This window comes from Chiloscyllium plagiosum, unplaced genomic scaffold (genome assembly GCF_037043375.1).
Source record: "Chiloscyllium plagiosum isolate Xiang-an unplaced genomic scaffold, Cpla_swu_hap1 HiC_scaffold_4, whole genome shotgun sequence".
Classification (NCBI taxonomy): Eukaryota; Metazoa; Chordata; class Chondrichthyes; order Orectolobiformes; family Hemiscylliidae; genus Chiloscyllium; species Chiloscyllium plagiosum.
The window spans coordinates 80,836,491-80,854,629 of NW_028270142.1; the positions used below are offsets into that span (position 1 = coordinate 80,836,491).

Below are 18,139 nucleotides of genomic sequence, written 5' to 3' on the forward strand. Positions count from 1 at the left end.
GAAAAATTGGTTCCAGAGAATAATTACTTATGTTTCCCAGCCTTCTGTCAGTGAATTAACAGATGACTGTGATTGGTGAAAGGACCAGAAGTAACATGAGGAATCTTTTCTTCTCTTGTTTGCATTGTTGTGATCTGCAATATACCTGACAGTGGAAGTAGACTTAATGACCTTTACAGTGATTGGATATATACATTAGGCAGGGAATTACAGGGTTAAAGGAAGAGAGTGGAGGTGGTGATCTTCAGGAATTTGATTGGGTAGTTCTAACTGAAGCAAGATGTGCTGATTGGCCTCCTTCTGTTATCTATATTCTGATTCTACCTGTACTCTTAATCTTTAGTGATATGTACGCTTTTACCCCTCCTGACCTCTTAGTCTTCCGCTATCAAGGAAGCATTCTGATTTGTTCTCTGAACTAAACAGAGACTCGTCAAGGTGAATCTGAACTAGCGCTATCTGGCATTTTTGTTCTTTCTCTCCATTATAAAAACAGATACAATATTTGCATATGATAAGTAAACAATTTTCTTATCATTTAATTATAGTCCTTGCCATTACCTTTAAGTTCATTCATAGGAAGTGGGTGTTGCTGGCTAGATGTGGTGAAGGTGATGGTGGGCCACCTTCTTGAACCACTGCAGTTCTAGGGGTGTAAGGACCCACAGTAGTATATCGGGAGTTGGTTGGTTTTGACCTTGTGATCATGAAGGAATGGTGATGTAATTCTAGGTCAAAATGGAGTGTTGCTTGGAGGGGATCTGTATGTGCTCCTGTGCGTTTGCTGACCATGCCCTTATAGTTCTTATAGAGCATAAATGTGGAAGATGTTGTCAAACAAGCCTGGATGCGTTGATTTATATAGCCCATATTATACTTTGCCACTGTCATTTTCATTATTATATTTCTTTTTTTTTTCAGTGTTGGTTTTCATATCTCTTGTCTTTGTTTTACATTGCTTTGCCATATTTATTGCCATTTAATGCCTATTCCTCTTGTGCTGGATTTCCACTTTTCTCATCTATGTAAGTCATACTGCCTCATGATTTCTTGATTAACTACACATATAAAGGCTTTACCTTTTGGGGGTGTGTGTATAGGCTTTATATTGTAACAAATACCTATGGAGTATTTACCATTGATTTGTAAAATTACATGTTAACACTTGAAACCAATTTACTATACTCTTGTTAGCTTTGACAAAGGGTCAGTTAGACTCGAAACGTCAGCTCTTTTCTCTCCTTACAGATGCTGCCAGACCTGCTGAGATTTTCCAGCATTTTTTTTTGGTTACTATACTCTACTGTCTGCATTCTTTGAGCCTCTGTAAAATGTCTGTGACTTCCTCGTTCAAACCTATCTTCAAATTGAATCATATTGACCAAGTCTTTGTCAAAATAATGGTGAGGCTGATGGCCTTCATCTTATAAATGTGTAGGAACTGCAGGAACTTCGTGAAAATGTTAATTTGGTTTCTGCTTTGCCATTAGATTGCATTGAGTGGTCTAAAATTGCTGTATTTACTTGGGAGAGTTAGAACTAAACTTGCGATGCAAAGTTAAACCACATAATTGCAAGTCCAAGCACTACTTAATAATTTGGCATCTCATCAAAAATATTCATTGAACTATGATTAAACAGTAACTGTGTACCATCTACAAGATGCTTTACAAAAATCCAGTAATGTTTCTTCGACAGCACCTTTCAAACACATCACCTAGAAAGATAAGGGTAGCAGATATTTTGGGATGATATCATCTTGAAATTCCTTTCCCAGCCATTCACTATCCTCTTTTGGAAATATATCATCATTCCTTCATTGTTCTCTGTTAATATCCTGGAACTCCACCTCTAATTGCTTTTTGGTTGTGTTTGAACCAAATGGACCATAGCTGTTCAAATAGACAGCTGAACACCTTCAAGGGCAAGTAAGGCTAGTGCAGCCAGTGAAGCACAGAACCTGAAATTGAACCTTTAAAAAAATAATTGCCAGAAATCAATTTCTCCCAAACTGAAAATATGACAATGAAACTTTTATTACTTGTTTGAAAAGATCATAGAAATATAAAATGTAAACGTTTTATTTTCGTTCTTCATTTTTCTCACACTCATAATCTCTACCTGATTTTATTTTTCCCTTTTTGTTCTCAGTTTGACATTGAATTCAGGCACTCTAATTTATAGTTCCTATGTAACCCTGCTGTTTATTTCTTAAACTTGAATTTGTTTAACTAAGTAGATAGAATTATTGCCAATGCCTGCCTCTTTCACCAGACTCTTATTTGCTCTTTCTCAGTCAATTGTCTCTTGCACAAAATTCTACTAATGATAGATTCTTCCTCATGTCCTGGCTCATTATGACCATGGTTTGAAAGATATTGCCAGCTTGTTAAGCAATTCTGGTTTAGAACTAAATAAAAAGATAGGAAAATAAAATGCTAGAACCTACTTAACAGGTCAGTTTTTTTCTTAATCTTATGACTTTAAAGGCTGAGAAAAGAGTGATCTACTCGGAGTGGGGCATAAAATCAATCTAGCAAGCAGCTAGAAGTTCTGGATCATGCTTGCGGACTAAACATCTTCCCTGTAGTCACCAGTGAGTACAGAGTACACAGTTGAAAGAAGTATGACTAACTCACTTTGTTTTTTATTTGTATGTGTGAAGTGAGCAGCAGATGCTCACTGCAGATGCTGGAGATCAGAATTGAGAGTGTGGTGCAGGAAAAGACTGCAGGTCAGGCAGCGTCCGAGGTGCAGGAGAATTGATGCTTCAGGCAGAAACTCCATTCCTGATGTAGGGCTTGTGGGCTCGGGGCTAAGAGATAAATGGGACGGGGTTGGGACTGGGAGGGATGGTAACTGACAGTGCAATCGGTAAATGAAGGTAGGGGAGAAGGTGATAAGCTAGAGAGAAGGGTGGACAGGTGAAGAGGACGTTGCTGAAATAAAAGCTTCAGACGGGAATAAGGTGTGGGAGAGGGGAAATGAGAAAACTGGTGAAATCCACATCGATCCTGGGTGGTTGCAGGGTCCCAAGGTGGAAGATGAGGTGTTCTTCCATCAGGCGTTGGGTGGTTCGGATTTGGCGATGGAGGAGGGCGAGAACCTGCATGTCCTTGGTGGAGGGAGGGGGAGTTGAAGTGTTCAGCCATGGGGTGGTGGAGTTGGTTGGTGCTGGTGTCCCAGAGATGTTCTCTGAAATGATCCTCAAGTTCGTGTCCTGTCTCCCCGATGTGTGGTCTCCTCTACATTGGGTGCAACGGATGCAATAGATGACTTGTGTGAAAGTACAGGTACATTTCTGTCTGATGTGGAAGGATCCTTTAGGGCCTTGGATGGAGGTGTCGATGCTGGTTTTGCACTTCATGCTTTGGCAGGGGAAGGTGCTGGAAGTTGGGTGTGGGCTGATGTGGGGTGTGGAGTCATGGAGGGAATGATCTCCTAAAATGACAATGGAAGAACAGTGATACACAGGTTGGGAGTTCTTTATCCCAAAATCTCAGGACGAACTTGCTTTCAGTACAAGGATATTTTCTGTTTGTGGGTCTACATATAATCCGTTATGTCCTTTTGTGGGGAAAAAAGTTTGCTTGTCCTGAACTGACCTTTTTTTTTTAAAAACCCCAAAAGGCCAAACTCTGCATGTCTACAGCTCCATTCAAGCTCCTTTTAGAGGAGAGAGAAACTTTACTTGGCCCAAATGAAGCTGAAAGTTTTTTTTCCCCAAAGTGCAAGACCTCAACATGTCTACAGGTCTGCTTGAATCTACTTCTGAAAAGACCTTTTGGTTTTTAAGTCTGTTTGATTTTTAGAGATACAGATAATGGATACCCGACCTGTAGTTCCAGGTCGGGATGGTGTGTGGTTTAGAGAGGAAATTGTAGGTGATGATGTCTTATTCAATTGCTATTCTTACTCTTCTAGTTGGTAGAGATATCATCCTTGGAAGTGCTGTTACTGGAGCTTGAATAGTTTAGTTCAGTGCATGTTGTAGTGAATGTTGAACGTGGCAGTTGGAGTGCAAATCAAACAGGCTTGCTTTCTCAATGTTGCTGGAGCTGCGTCCACCCAAGCAAGTGGAGAGAATTTCTTCACTCTCCTGCCTAATATGTCTTATACATATTACCATATTAACATTGTGATTCAACAACTTGAATTGTTATTCACAATACATATCAATGATTTAGATGAGTAAACTAAACATAATATCTCCCAAGTTTGCAGACACCACAAAGCTGGGTGAGAGGGTAAACTGTGGGGAGGATACAGAGATGCTTCAGTGTGATTTTTGACAAGTTGATTTGAGTAGGTAAATGCATGGCAAATAAAATATAATGTTGAAAAATGTGAAGTTATTCTCTTTGGTAGCAAAAGCAAGAAGCAGATTATTATCCAGACTGATTGATTTCTGGATGGCAGAACTTGCATATGAAGAGATATTAAAACCTTTAGGATTATATTCACTGGACTTCAGAAGAATGAAGGGGAATTTCATTGAAACTAATACAATTCTAACAAGACCAGATTAGATAAATGCAGGAAAGATGTTCCTGATGAGTGGGTAAATGCATGGGCATTTAAGTATCTAAGCAGTCATGAATAGTGCTAAACATTATGCAATCAACAGTGAACATTGCCTATTCAGACCTAATGATAGAGGGAAGATGGATGAAGCAGCTGGAGATGGTTGAACTTGGGATAAAACTCCTGCAGAAATGCCTTTTGACTGAGATGTTTGACCTCAAACAGTTACTACTGTCTTCCTTTGTGGTCAGCATGACTCTAACCAGCAGAAAGATTTCCTCCTGATACAAATTGACTCAAGTTTTACCATGGCTCCTTGATGCCATAGTCTTATCAGATGCTGCCTTGTTGTCAAGCATGGTCGCACCTGCCTCTTCTCTGGCGTTCAGTTCTTCTGTTGATTTTTTTTTTGGATCGAGGTTGTAATGAGGCCAGGATCTGAGTGGCACTTGTGAATTCAAAACTATTTTATGTTAACCATTCCTTTGCAAGTGCCGTTTGATATACTATTAATGACTTGTTGAAAATAGACCGTTGGAACGGTAACTGGTCAGGTGAGTTTGTCACTCTTTTTGTGAAAAAGATTAGCCATCTTAGGTACCTAGGTACAGATTCTTAAGTACCAATTCTTAGGGCAAAAAATAGAAAAATAAAGAAATAAAATGTCCATCAACAAATTAGGAAAAATAGAGAAAAATGAGTTCCGAATGACAGTCCTATCAGCTCAGACGGCACCAAACTTCACCTTGAGGCCGGGAGTCCAAGTCTACGATGGGGCCTGGAGTTTGCACTGGAATGATCATAAACTCTAATAATTGGAAATACAATATTTTCTCTTTTGCATCTTCTTTCACCTGCGGTTGCTGTGGAAAGAGATGCAGTTGGTCAAAGAATGGATAAAAGTGTCTTGGAAGAAGAATCCCTTTGGATTACAAAGACAAGGGTAAAGATATTTTGAGGAATCATACTGGAGATGCTAGGAATGGTAGAGATCTGTTGAATGTAGAGATTGATGGAGTGGAAGTTGAGACCAAAGGTAACTCTGTTGGGAACGAGGGACATTTTTAACAAAAATGTGGAAATTACTCCACATATGGGCAAGGATCCTGTCAGCAATGGTAAAGGGAAATCTCAATTGGTAATAAAGGAAAGCATATTGAATGCAATGGTGCAGAACATAGAACATAGAACAATACAGTACAGAACAGGCCCTTCGGCCCACGATGTTGAGCCGAACATTGTTCCTAGCTTAAACACCTATCCATGTACCTATCCAATTGCCGCTTAAAGGTCACCAATGATTTTGACTCTGCCACTCCCACAGGCAGCGCATTCCATGCCCCCACCACTCTCTGGGTAAAGAACCTACCCCTGACATCCTCCCTATACCTTCCACCCTTCACCTTAAATTTACATCCCCTTGTAACACCCTTTTGTACCCGGGGAAAGAGTTTCTGACTGTCTACTCTATCTATTCCCCTGATCATCGACTCTTGAATTCAATCCCTCTGCTAATGAACGCTAATACACCATAGGCCTTCTTACAAGCTCTATCCACCTGAATGGCAACTCGCAAAGAGCTATGAACATAGATGCCAAGATCCCTCTGCTCCTCCACCTTACTAAGAACCCTACTGTTAACCCTGTATTCTGCATTCTTATTTATCCTTCCAAAATGGACAACCAAACTTGACAGGGTTGAACTCCATTTGCCACTCCTCAGCCCAGCTCTGCATCATATCTAAGTCCCTTTGCAGCCAACAACAGCCCTCCTCACTATCCACAACTCCTCCAATCTTCATATCATCTGCAAATTTACTGACCCACCCTTCGACTCCCTCTTTCAAGTCATTAATAAAAATTACAAACAGCAGAGGCCCCAGAACTGATCCCTGCAGAGCTCTACTTGTAACTGGGCTCCAGGCTGAATATTTACCATCTACCATCACTCTCTGACTTCGACCGGTTAGCCAGTTCTCTATCCAACTGGCCAAATTTCCCACTATCCCATGCCTCCTGACTTTCCGCATAAGCCTACCATGGGGAACCTTATCAAATGCTTACTAAAATCCATGTCCACTACATCCACTGCTCTACCTTCATCCACATGCTTGGTCACCACCTCCAAAGAATTCAATAAGACTTGTAAGGCAAGACCTACCCCTCACAAATCCGTGCTGGCTGTCCCTAATCAAGCAGTGTCTTTCCAGATACTCATAAATCCTATCCCTCAGTACCCTTTCCATTACTTTGCCTACCACCGAAGTAAGACCAACTGGCCTGTAATTTCCCTATTCCCTTTTTTGAACAGGGACACAACATTCACCACTCTCCAGTCCCCCGTTGACAGTGAAGACGAAAAGATCATTGCCAACGGTTCTGCAATTTCCTTTTTTGCTTCCCACATAATCCTAGGATATATCCCGTCAGGCCCGGGGGACTTGTCTATCCTCAAGTTTTTCAAAATGCCCACCACATCTTCCTAACAAGTATCTCCTCTAGCTTACCAGTCCGTTTCATACCCTCCTTTTCAACAATACGGTCCCTCTCATTTGTAAATACTAAAGAAAAGTACTCATTCAAGACCTCTCCTATCTCTTCCGACTCAATACACAGTCTCTCACTACTGCCCTTGATCGGACCTACTCTCGTTCTCATCATTCTCATGTTTCTCATGTATGCATAAAAGGCTTTGGGGTTATCCGTGATCCTACCCGCCAAAGATTTTTCATGCCCTCTCTTAGCTCTCCTTATCCCTTTCTTCAGCTCCCTCCTGGCTATCCTGTACCCCTCCAACGCTCTGTCTGAACCTTGTTTCCTCAACCTTATGTAAGCCTCCTTCTTCCTCTTTACTAGACATTCAACCTCCCTCGTTAACCAAGGTTCCCTCACATGACCATCTCTTTCCTGCCAGACAGGAACATACATATCAAGGACACGTCGTATCTGTTCCTTGAAAAAGTTCCACATTTCAATGACATCCTTCCCTGACAGCCTATGCTCCCAACTTATGCTCCTCAGATCGTGTCTTGCAGCATCATATTTACCCTTCCCCCTCCCCCCCCCCCCCCCCCAATTGTAAAACCTACCCTGTTGCACGCACCTATCTCTCCATAACCAAGGTGAAAGTCACAGAATTGTGGTCACCATCACCAAAATGCTCACCCACTAACAAATATGACATATGCATTGAAGTCTGTTTTTGCTTTGTGTATAATGTATATGTTATGCATTACTGTACTACAATTTTAACACAAGTGTAATCTACACAGACATGCTCACGTACATATTTTAATTGCTAATATTAGAATTTGCTTTTTTTTTGTTGCAGTGAGACAAGCAGTAGTGCTGTAGAAATGCTCCCACGTTTATCTCAAATTCAGTTTTGGGAATCGCTTGCATTGGCTTTTGGAGGTGGAAGTGGATCCAGTGTCTGCCTAAATAGACTTCCTATTTGCTGTACATACTAACCTAACTCTGCTTCACATCAATTCTGAGAATAATCTTCATTTACTTCAGCGTAAGTTTTGCAGCATATTCAATCCATTGTATACTGATCTTGATATTTTCACAATTTAACTTTATCTTGTTTATAGTGTACCAATATTGATTTGTAGACTATGTACTTCTCTTGTACTAAGCATTTATGAATTGAGTATCTAACTACTTGTCATTCATGCCAATGTGGATTACATTCCAAATTACAACTGTAAGTCATTTTAAATTGCATTCTGCTTTTGCTGTGACCAAACTTAAGACTTCTCACTTTATGTGCTTGATTATATGTTGCCTCTATCAATTGAGAATTAGAGATTTTAAAACTAAAGCTGGCCAGAATTAACAAGTTAAACCACAGTGTCAAGGAGAATGAAGAAAATGGAGAGAACAGATGGGGAAATGCCAATCAAAGCAGAAATGTGGGTTTTAAGAATACAAATTAGAGTCAGTGGTTGTAACAGGAGAGGTTTAAAACTGATAGTGGTTCTTTTTTTTTAATGCTATCTGGCTATATTATTTGGAAGGAAGATAAAGTTAATTTGATAATTATCTTGTAAGTACATCTAGTGTTGTATGTGAAAGGCAAGGTGAGGCTATGGACTAGCGGTATTATCACTAGGCTATTAATCTAGAAACTGAAACTAATGTTCTTGGGACTTGAATTCTGCCACAGCAGATGGTGGAATTTGAATTTAATAATAATCTGGAATTAAAAATCTAATGATGACCATGAAACAGTTGCTGATTGTCAGAAAAAAACCCATCTGGTTCACTAATGTCCTTCAAGGAAGGAAATCTTTCAAACCTTCCCCAGTCTGGTCTACATGCGACTTCAGACTTTCAGCAATGGTTGACCCTTAACTGCCCTCTGAAATGGCCCAGCAAGCTACTCTGTTCAAAGGCAACTCAGTGTTGGCAATAAATGCTAGACAGCCAGCAACACCACACTCCACGAATAAATTAAAACAAAAACTTGTGCAATGTAGCAAAGCTACTATTATTTTTGTGCATCAATAATATGCTCAAGTCTGAGTAAGTCAGAGACTCTGGAGGGGTCCAGTTTGCTTACCTGTATAGTCAGCCAGGAAAAGTTAAGGGATTAAAACCTGCTCTGACTCCTGAGTAACTACCAAACATCCTCCATTCCAGTGCCCTGACTATCCACAGCTGTCTACCCTATTCTCCTGCCCACTGCATGCTACATTCTCTCCTTGTCAAAAGAAGCTTTGGAGCTTCAAACATCTGAATACATCAGTTAGTGCTGTGAAGAAAGGGTGGATGCTTTGACCTCCAGTGTTGATCCTATGTTGGAAGACTTTCACAATAAGGTGCATTCCATGTTTCTCAAGGCTTGAGTCAGAATTTCACCAGAAACAGGATCAGGAGTGGCAATCTAACAGCAATTTGGTCCAAAACTATTGTGATGACAAGTTTGCAGATGACCTTGCTTGATGAAACTGAGAAAAACTACATAAATATTTTAAAATGGTTTAAAAGTTCAATATTTGTTCCTAATAAATAGGATTGTTGAGATGGCAGCTCTCTTGCAATGCCAGCCTGAAAATTGCTGTTTTGTTTCTAAGTAACATAGAAAATTGGGCAGGAGTGTTTGCCAAAATTACAGCCCACAAAATGTTGTGCTACCCATGACCTGTTGTGCACTTCTGAATGTTATGCAGTAATGACAAATTGGGTATATCAAATGAGGAAGTTGGTATTGTAAAGCTACTGATTTTGGTTAACTTTTGTAGTACCTGATTGCAAATTCTCCCACATGTTGGAACTTGCAAAGTAAATATGTTGAAACAAGTGGAAGTGTTGTTTTCAAACCATTGTGTTCAGGGTGTCAGTCAGCATTGAAGCTGCAATAAACAATTTTTTCGTAATTTCTAATTTTTCCCTAAACTAAATTATTTTAGCCTAGATCCATACTGTGCAGTGCTTGAAATGACTAAGTTAAATCTGCATACCGTATGAGTGATGGAGCAGGAATTTGATCAGGGTGAAAGAAAAGTATGATTCACAACATGAGGTATCTTTTTTTGATAGCCAATGTTTTCACCTATACATAGATCCTTTTTTCTACACCATAAATTTTAATGTTTGATATTTATATCACTTGAATCTATAAACAACCATCCCTTTTCAATGATGGGAGAGCCCAGCACATCAGTCCAAAGTTTAAAGCTGAAGAATTTGCAACAATCTTCAGTGCCAAGAATCCATCTCGGCCTCCTCCAGAGATCCTAATGTCCCAGATACCAATTCAGTTCACTCCATGTGATGTCACAGAATGTTTGGAGGCATTGGATACTGCAAAGACTATAGCCTTAACAACATTCTGATAATGGTTGGGAAGACCTGTGCTCCTGGGCTTGCTACACTGCTGGTCAAACTGTTCCAGTGCAGCTATAATACCAGCATCTTGCAGACAATGTAGAAACCTTTTTTTCTTTAATTCGCTCCTGGAATGTGGGCCTCAGAGGCTGGCCAGCATTTATTGAGGGTGGTGACAGAGGGTGGTAGTGGAGGATTGTTTTATTGGAGTGGAGGCCTGTGATCAGCAGTGTTCCACAGGGATTGGTACGAGGTCCACTTTTTTGTTTATGATTTGTATGGGGATATAGGAGGCATGGTTAGTCAGTTTGCAGATGAGCCCAAAATTGATGTCATAGTGGATAGTAAAGAATGTTATCTAAAATTACAAAGAAATCTTGATCAGTTACATCAATGGGCTGTGGAATGACCAATGGAGTTTAATTTGGATAAATAAAGTATTGCATTTTAGTAATACAAACAAAGACCGAGCTTATTAATAGGACTCTAGATTGTGTTGTAGAACAGAGAGACCCAGGGGTTCAGGTATATAATTCTTTAAAATTTGAGTCACAGGTAGACAAGGTGGGTTTAGCAAGCTTACCTTCATTGCTCTGACCATTGAGTATAGAAGCTGAGAAGTAATATTGAGATTGTACAGGACGTTGGTGAGGCCTCTACTCATGTGCAGTTCTGGCCTTTCTTTTATAGGAAGGATGTTATTAAACTGGAGAGGGTTTAGAGAAGATTTACCAGAAAGTTGCCAGGAATGGAGGGTTTGAGGTATAAAAATAGTCTGGATAGGCTGGAACGTTTTCCACTGCAGCCTAGAAGGTTGAGGGGTGGCCTTTTATTGAGGCTTATAAAATTGAGGGGCATAGATAAAGTCAATGAAAAGGTCTTTTCCTTAGGTGGGGGAGTTCAAAACTAGAGGGCATACTTTTAAGGTGAAAGGAGAAAGATTTAAAGAGGGCTTGATGGGCAACTTTTTTTTAATATAATGCTTCATGTATGGAATGAACAGCTAAAGGAAGTGGTGGATGCACATGTAGTTACAACATTTAAAGATTTGGATAAATTAATGAATAGGAAAGCTTTGGACAGATATGGGCCACAGAAGGATGTTGTGAAACTTGAAAGGGTTCAGAAAAGAATTTACAAGGGTTTTGCCAGGGTTGGAGGATTTGAACTATAGAGAGAGGTGCTGAGTAGGCTGGGGCTGTTTTTCCTGGAGCATCGGAGGCTGACTGGTAACCTTTATGGAAGTTTATAAAGTCATGAGGAGTGGGATGGGGGAGTCGAGATTTAGAGTGACGGGAAAGATATGAAAGGGACCTAAAGGGCAGCTTTTTCATGCAGAGGGTGGTGTGTGAATGGAATGAGCTGCTAGAGGAAGTGGTGGAGACTGGTACAACTACAGGATTTAAAAGGCAGCTGGATGGGTATTGGAATAGGAACGGTTAAGAGGGATAAGGACCAAGTGCTGGCAAATGGGACTAGATTTGGTTTGGATATGGACGATATTCATGGCATGGACGAGTTGGACTGAAAGGTCTGTCTCCATGCTGTATATCTCCATGATTCTATGACTCTATAACAGTCGGGAGGTGGGGTGAATTTAGTTTGGGAATGTGGTTGGCGTGGACTGGTTGGACCTCACCTGAGGCATGGTGACCCTTGGGTTAAATGTAGAACAACCCTATGATGGGGCTATGGTTTCTTCATTTATTCATAGAAGGCAGATACTAATCCTCTTCATGGCAATTATTTTAAATAATTCATCAGGGTTCTGACCCAAAACATTGAGTTGCCTGCTCCTGTGATGCTGTCTGACCTGCTGTGCCTTTCCAGCTCCACATTTTATCAACTTAGATTTCCATGAACTTCTCCTGTGCCTTGTTTGGACTGATTTTTTTTTTTTAAATGTGCTTTGAGAAGACAATGGCAGATATGGCCACCTACTAAAACACTTTTCTAGCTCCTCTTCCTCTTCTGCCTCCCACTATGAATTGAGTCCTAGTCCATGCTGTCGCTGCTCAATATTTATATGCTGTAGACTAAGAGCTATATTAACTATAGCATCTTTGAATGGTAGTAAGCACTCTGGCCAGAATGCTTGAAGCCAAAGCCAATCCTTTTATTTTTATTTACAGAACTACAGTAATTTAATTAATTGCACCAACTTTAAACAAGCTGAGAACCACCAAGCACTTCCACAGACTCAAATTACTCAATAACTAACCTTTGATAACCTCTAATACTAACTTGCAGCAAGATATAATTGTGGAATTTAAAGGAAAGAATATAATATCTGTGGAAGAGTCCAGCCTTCATAAACACTGGCTCATCAGCTTGGCAGAGATGGCCTGCAAGGTAAAGTTCATACCGTATATCTGTGACTGTTTCCTGGGGAAAATTCTGTCAAGTTGACCAGAGATAAAAGGTATTTCAGATCTAGTATTGCACAGCGAAACTAGGTAATCAGTAATCTCATAGTAACAGGTCCACTGGAAATCAGAGATCATAATACAATTGAATTTCATATGAACTTTGAAAGCAACACAGTCAGGCAAGTTTGGTTGAGGAAATAGACCAAAATGCATGGAGCTGATCAGTGGGAAGCATTTAAAGAAGCAATTCAAAATTTTCAAATTTATATTTATTAAAATACAAAAATTTAACAAAAAAAAGCTATCTGTGCTTAAGAAAGTTAAAAGATATTATGACATTTTTAAAAAAAAGACCAAAAGATGGAGCAAAAAATAAAATGGTACATGAGAGGATTAGGAATGTTTGAGGCCAAAGAAAACCCAAAGTGTTGATAAGAATTGGAAAAATACAGAGTGAGTGTAATCTATCCAGGTAACGGGCTATAAAAATAACTTGTACAAACATTTAAAAATGAGAACAGCTAAAGTCCCTGAAACAGATGCAGGAGAAATCACCAGAAATGAGGAACTGGCAGAGACATTGAATAAATATTTTGTACTTGCCTTCATAAACAAATTACAGAGCAGAAAGAGGGCATAAACAAGGAACTAATGTGAATGAGGAAATTAAGGTAATTCGTAGAGGGGAGAAAAAAGGTACTGGAGAAGTTAAAGAGGCTCAGTTCCCCATGACAGCTTTCATCCTCAGTATTTCTTAAAAAAAAATGTTGTTGCAGAGAAAATTGATATGCTACTTGTGACTTTTCAGCATTCCCCATATTCTAGAACGGTTTCATCAGAGTAGGAAGTTAACAAATATAACCCTCTTCATTTCTCAAGTAACAGTGGATAAAATGAGGGCGTACAGGTCAGTTAACCTACCCTCAGTTGATGGGAAAATGCTAGAAACACCTTTAAAGAAGTCTTATCAAAGAAAAATCTTATGATTAGACAAAGTGCAAAGTTACTATGTTTTGCAAGAGGGAAATCAGACTCAAACAGATGTAGAGTGTTTTTAAAGGATAAACTAATACTGTAAATAAAAGGACAAACCATTTATACTTAGCTGAAGGCATATGATAGGATGATACGTGAAAGGACAGCATACAAGATATGGGCTCATGGAGTTGAAGTACATCATGGGATAAAAATTAAAAATTTCAAAAATTTCGCAATTTTCGGCCAACTATCTGCAACAGCCCATTCAAATGGCACGATGGCTCAGTGGTTAGCACTACTGCCTCACAGCACCAGGGTCCCAGCTTCGATTCCAGTCTTGGGCGACTGTGTGGAGGTTGCACATTCTCCCCATGTCTGCGTGGGTTTCCTCCCACAGTCCAAAGATGTGCAGGTTAGATGAATTGGCAATTGTCTGGGTGGGTTACTTTTCGTAGGGTCGGTGTGGACTGGTTGGGCCGAAGGGCCTGTTTCCACACTGTAGGGAATCTAATCCTAACCTAATCTAAATCAAATTATCTGTTCCAATTTGGACTTGCAAAGCCTGCGCTAGTCCAGAACCCAAAAACTTGGTTCAGGTTTCAGTCAGATATTATTTTTATTTTAAATGCACTGCCCAACTCCAACTTTAATTCTCCTGCTAGCAATCTTATGTACAGTTATCAGCATTCAGTATTGGACATACTGGGTAAGAGAGAACGCAACACAAATTCACCAGCATGACATCCGAGACTAAATGACTAAATAGATCAGGGAGGCAAGCAAACTTCAAATTTCACTGTACGAGATCTCAAAGTGTAGACCAGCACTGAATTTATTGTTTTTCCGTTTGCTTTTCCCAAAACAGGTTCCATCCATGGGTTCCAATCTAAGAGGCGATTTTATTTTCCCATGGGCAAAATACACTTGTGACCAACACATCTTGGAGTGCAGGTTCATAGCTTCTTGAAAGTGGAGTTGCAGGTAGTTAGGATAGTGAAGAAGGCATTTGGTATGCTGTATTTTACTGGTCAGAGCACTGAGCGCAGGAGATGGGAGGTTATGTTACAGCTGTATAGGACATTGGTTAGGCCACTTTTGATTTACTGTGTGCAAGGATGTTGTGAAATTTGAAAGGGTTCAGAAAACATTTACAAGGATGTTGCCAAGGTTGGAGGGTTTTAGCTATATGGAAAGACTGAATCAGCTGGTGCTTTTTTTGTCACTGGAGTGTCAGAGACTGAGGGGTGACCTTTTTATAGAAGTTTATAAACTCATTTAGGGGTATGGATAGGGTAAATAGACAAGAATTTTCCCAGGGTGAGGGAGTCCAGAATTAAAGGTGTAGGTTTAAGGTGAGAGGGAAAGATTTAAAAGGGACCAAAGGGGCAACTTTTTCAAGCAGAAGGTAGTGCGTGTATGGAATGAACTGCCAGAAGAAGTGGTGCAGGCTGGTACAATTATAACATTTAAAAGGCGTCTGAATAAGTATATGAATAGGAAGGGTTTAGAGGGATGCGGGTGAAGTGCTGGTAAATGGGACTAGATTAATTTAAGATATCTGCTTGGTGATATCTGGATGAGTTGAACTGAAGGGTCTGTTTCCGTGCTGTACACCTCTGACTATTAGCACGATCCATTAAGGAATTAATGAATAATTCTTAGAAGTTACCTAGTTAGTCAGACGTGCGCACACTAACAGAAAATGTAATTGTGTAAGAGATATACATGTCACATTATTTCAAAATCCTATTGATACTTATACACTTTTAAATGTCTATCTTTAATGCGATGAATCAAATGAAACTGGACTGCCCTCTAGAGGTTTACATACTGTAAATCTGCCCAAGTAAGTTTAATTGCTAGGCACTTTGAAAAGTCCAGAGAACTGCCCCCATGCTTGCCGGGCTTCGAGTGAAAAAGGTAAGGTCAGTGAGGCCATACCAGATTCCTGGCCAAAACGGAGATGATTAACGACCTCCATCAATCACTTTCAAGCACTATATTATTATGAAAGTGACAGGAATTGATTTTACACACAACTGACATAATAAGCCTTCGTTCAGTATATTTTGGTAGCGAAAATCACCAGGGCTTTTATGAGAAAGTGTTGCAACTTCAATGACAAGTTATTTGCACAATTATTTTTAAGCAAACTGTAAATCAGCATTATTTGTTGTGTAATATATTATTTGCTGTGAGTCCTGCCACATGCCCGTGCACCACCTCCAACTTAGTGGCCAGTCGATAATCAGTTGACACTGATCCTTGTGTGGGGAATAATAATAAAGACCTTTCTATATTGTCTGTGAACTCTAACTGGATAAAGCTATCTTAATGATTGCAGTGAACTGTCCAAACCCTTAAATTCTAAAATTCCAAGTCTGGTTGAAATTGTTGATTTTCATCAAGTACCATACTTAATCTAAGCATTCCTGGGATAAAGATCAAATAAATTCACTCGAGTAGGCATATTCTCTAACTTTCTATTATTGGTGTTGTCAACAGGAAGCAAATACCCTGATGTAGCATAGAAATATACAAATATTAGTACAGACTAGAAATCCAAGCACAAAACATTGCTGATCAAAGCTTAGTATCAAGTTACATGTACGAAGAATGGCTACCTAAATGAAGAGTGCTGTTGGTACCAATGGAATCTCTCAATAGATGAGAAATATGCAAAAAGAAAAAAAATAATGTTTAATGATTGATTAAAATTTTTGGTAGTGAAAGTCCTTGCATGTCAACCTGTTACATTGCAAAAACACTTCACAAGAAAACGAGTCATGAAAATTTGAGTATGTTAAAGTAAGAGATGCGGTCAAAAAGACAAGTACAGTTAAATTGGCAGTAGTTAATTTGAATCATTAAGAAAGCCACATCATGACCAACTTAAAGTAAGTGTTGTAGCATTGTTCATGAAACCAGAATCAGCAATCTAAAGCAGAATTCACACCTTTCGCCCTAGTTAATATTGCTTTTCGTAAACATCACAATTTTATTGATTCTGACTTTCAGCATCTGCAGTCCTTACTACCTGCTAACGGAAATCTGCTACTTATTGCATACAGATCGGCAACAAATTTGTTTTTATAATTCTTTAATTATATTTCAATTCATATGAAATTCAATTTTGTTATGACCTCTTATTTCCAGTGGACCTGTTCTTGACAAGATAGTTGAGGGTTCTGAAGTACAGACAGAAAAGTGGAGATGAGACCACAACCAGATCAGCCATAATCTTATTGAAGGATGGAACAGGCCTGAAAAGCTGGATTCATGCTCCTGCTCCCAAGTCCTACATTCCTATGACAGTGTCCAAAAGCTTGGTCAAACTGTTAGGTTTTCAGGGATGTCCAAAGGAGCGGGAGTTTGAAGTGTTTAGGGAGAAAATTCCAGAGTCAGCTGAAGGCATAGCCGCCAAACTGTTAAAATCAGAGATGCTTAAAAGACCAGAATTAGATGATCACCGATAAATTTAAGATTGTACAGTTAAAGAAGTAAGAGGAGAGATTACTAAAATCAAAGAATCCTGGAGATCCACAGCACAGAAATAAGATCCTCCAGCCCACTGCACCCATGCCAGTCAACTATTGTATTCCCATTTTCCAGCAGGTGGCCCATTGTATGAATTGGCATTGCAAGTGTACATCTAAATACCACTTTAATATTAAAGTATTTCTGACTATACCACCTTTATGGGCAGAGAGTTCCAGATTCCCACCACCCTATAAGTGAAAATGTTTTTCTCCTCTGTCCTCGAAGCTTCTACCCCTTACCTTAAATGCCCCCGATCATTGATCCCTCCAAGTGTTTTCCTGTCTACCCATCTATGCCCTTCAATTTTATACATCTGTCAGGTCCCCTCTCACTCTCCTCTGCCTGGAGGAAAATAGCCTCAATCTGTCCAATCCTTTTTCATAACTGAAACTCTCCAGCCTAAGCAACATTCGGGAAGGCCATTCAGTAAGGGTTTCTTGAATGGTCCAACTGGACCGGTTTTTTGGGTAAGAGCCTGGCCAGGTGAGTAAAGTTTCAGTGGGGAGCATTGTGGGAGTAGTGACCATAATACCATGAGTTTTAAGATACTCATGGATAGGGATAATAGCAGTCCTTGGATGAAGGTGTTAAATTGGGGTAAGAAAAATTAGTGATATTAGGCAGAAACTGGAGAACTTTGATTGGAGGCGGTTGTTTGAGGGTAAATCCACATCGGACATGGAGTATTTCAAACAGCGGTGGACTGGAGTTCAAGTGGCACAAACCTGTGATAATGAAGGATGAACCTTGGATGAACCTTGGATGACCAGGGATGTTATTTCTTTTGTCAGAAAGGAAAAGGAAGCATACATAAGGTCTAGGAGGATGGGAACTGATGAAGCCCTTAAAGTATATAAGCAAAGTAGGAAGGAACTTAAACTAAAAGGGGTCAT

The 18,139-nt window shown here is 39.8% G+C and overlaps 1 protein-coding gene across 7 annotated transcripts in view; it reads left to right on the forward strand.

The window, feature by feature from the left end:
* The window catches only part of pcmtd1 (protein-L-isoaspartate (D-aspartate) O-methyltransferase domain containing 1), a 91,821-nt gene that overhangs the window by 7,881 nt on the left and 65,801 nt on the right, over positions 1-18,139 (forward strand). For 6 of the 7 annotated variants that reach the window (XM_087986408.1, XM_087986413.1, XM_087986414.1 and 3 more), the window contains one exon: positions 7,856-8,044. The gene's annotated coding sequence lies outside the window, so the exon portion shown is untranslated. Of the gene's footprint in view, positions 1-2,572; positions 2,597-7,855; positions 8,045-18,139 lie in introns of those variants that run through there. The other variant, XM_087986411.1, reaches the window with a different exon arrangement.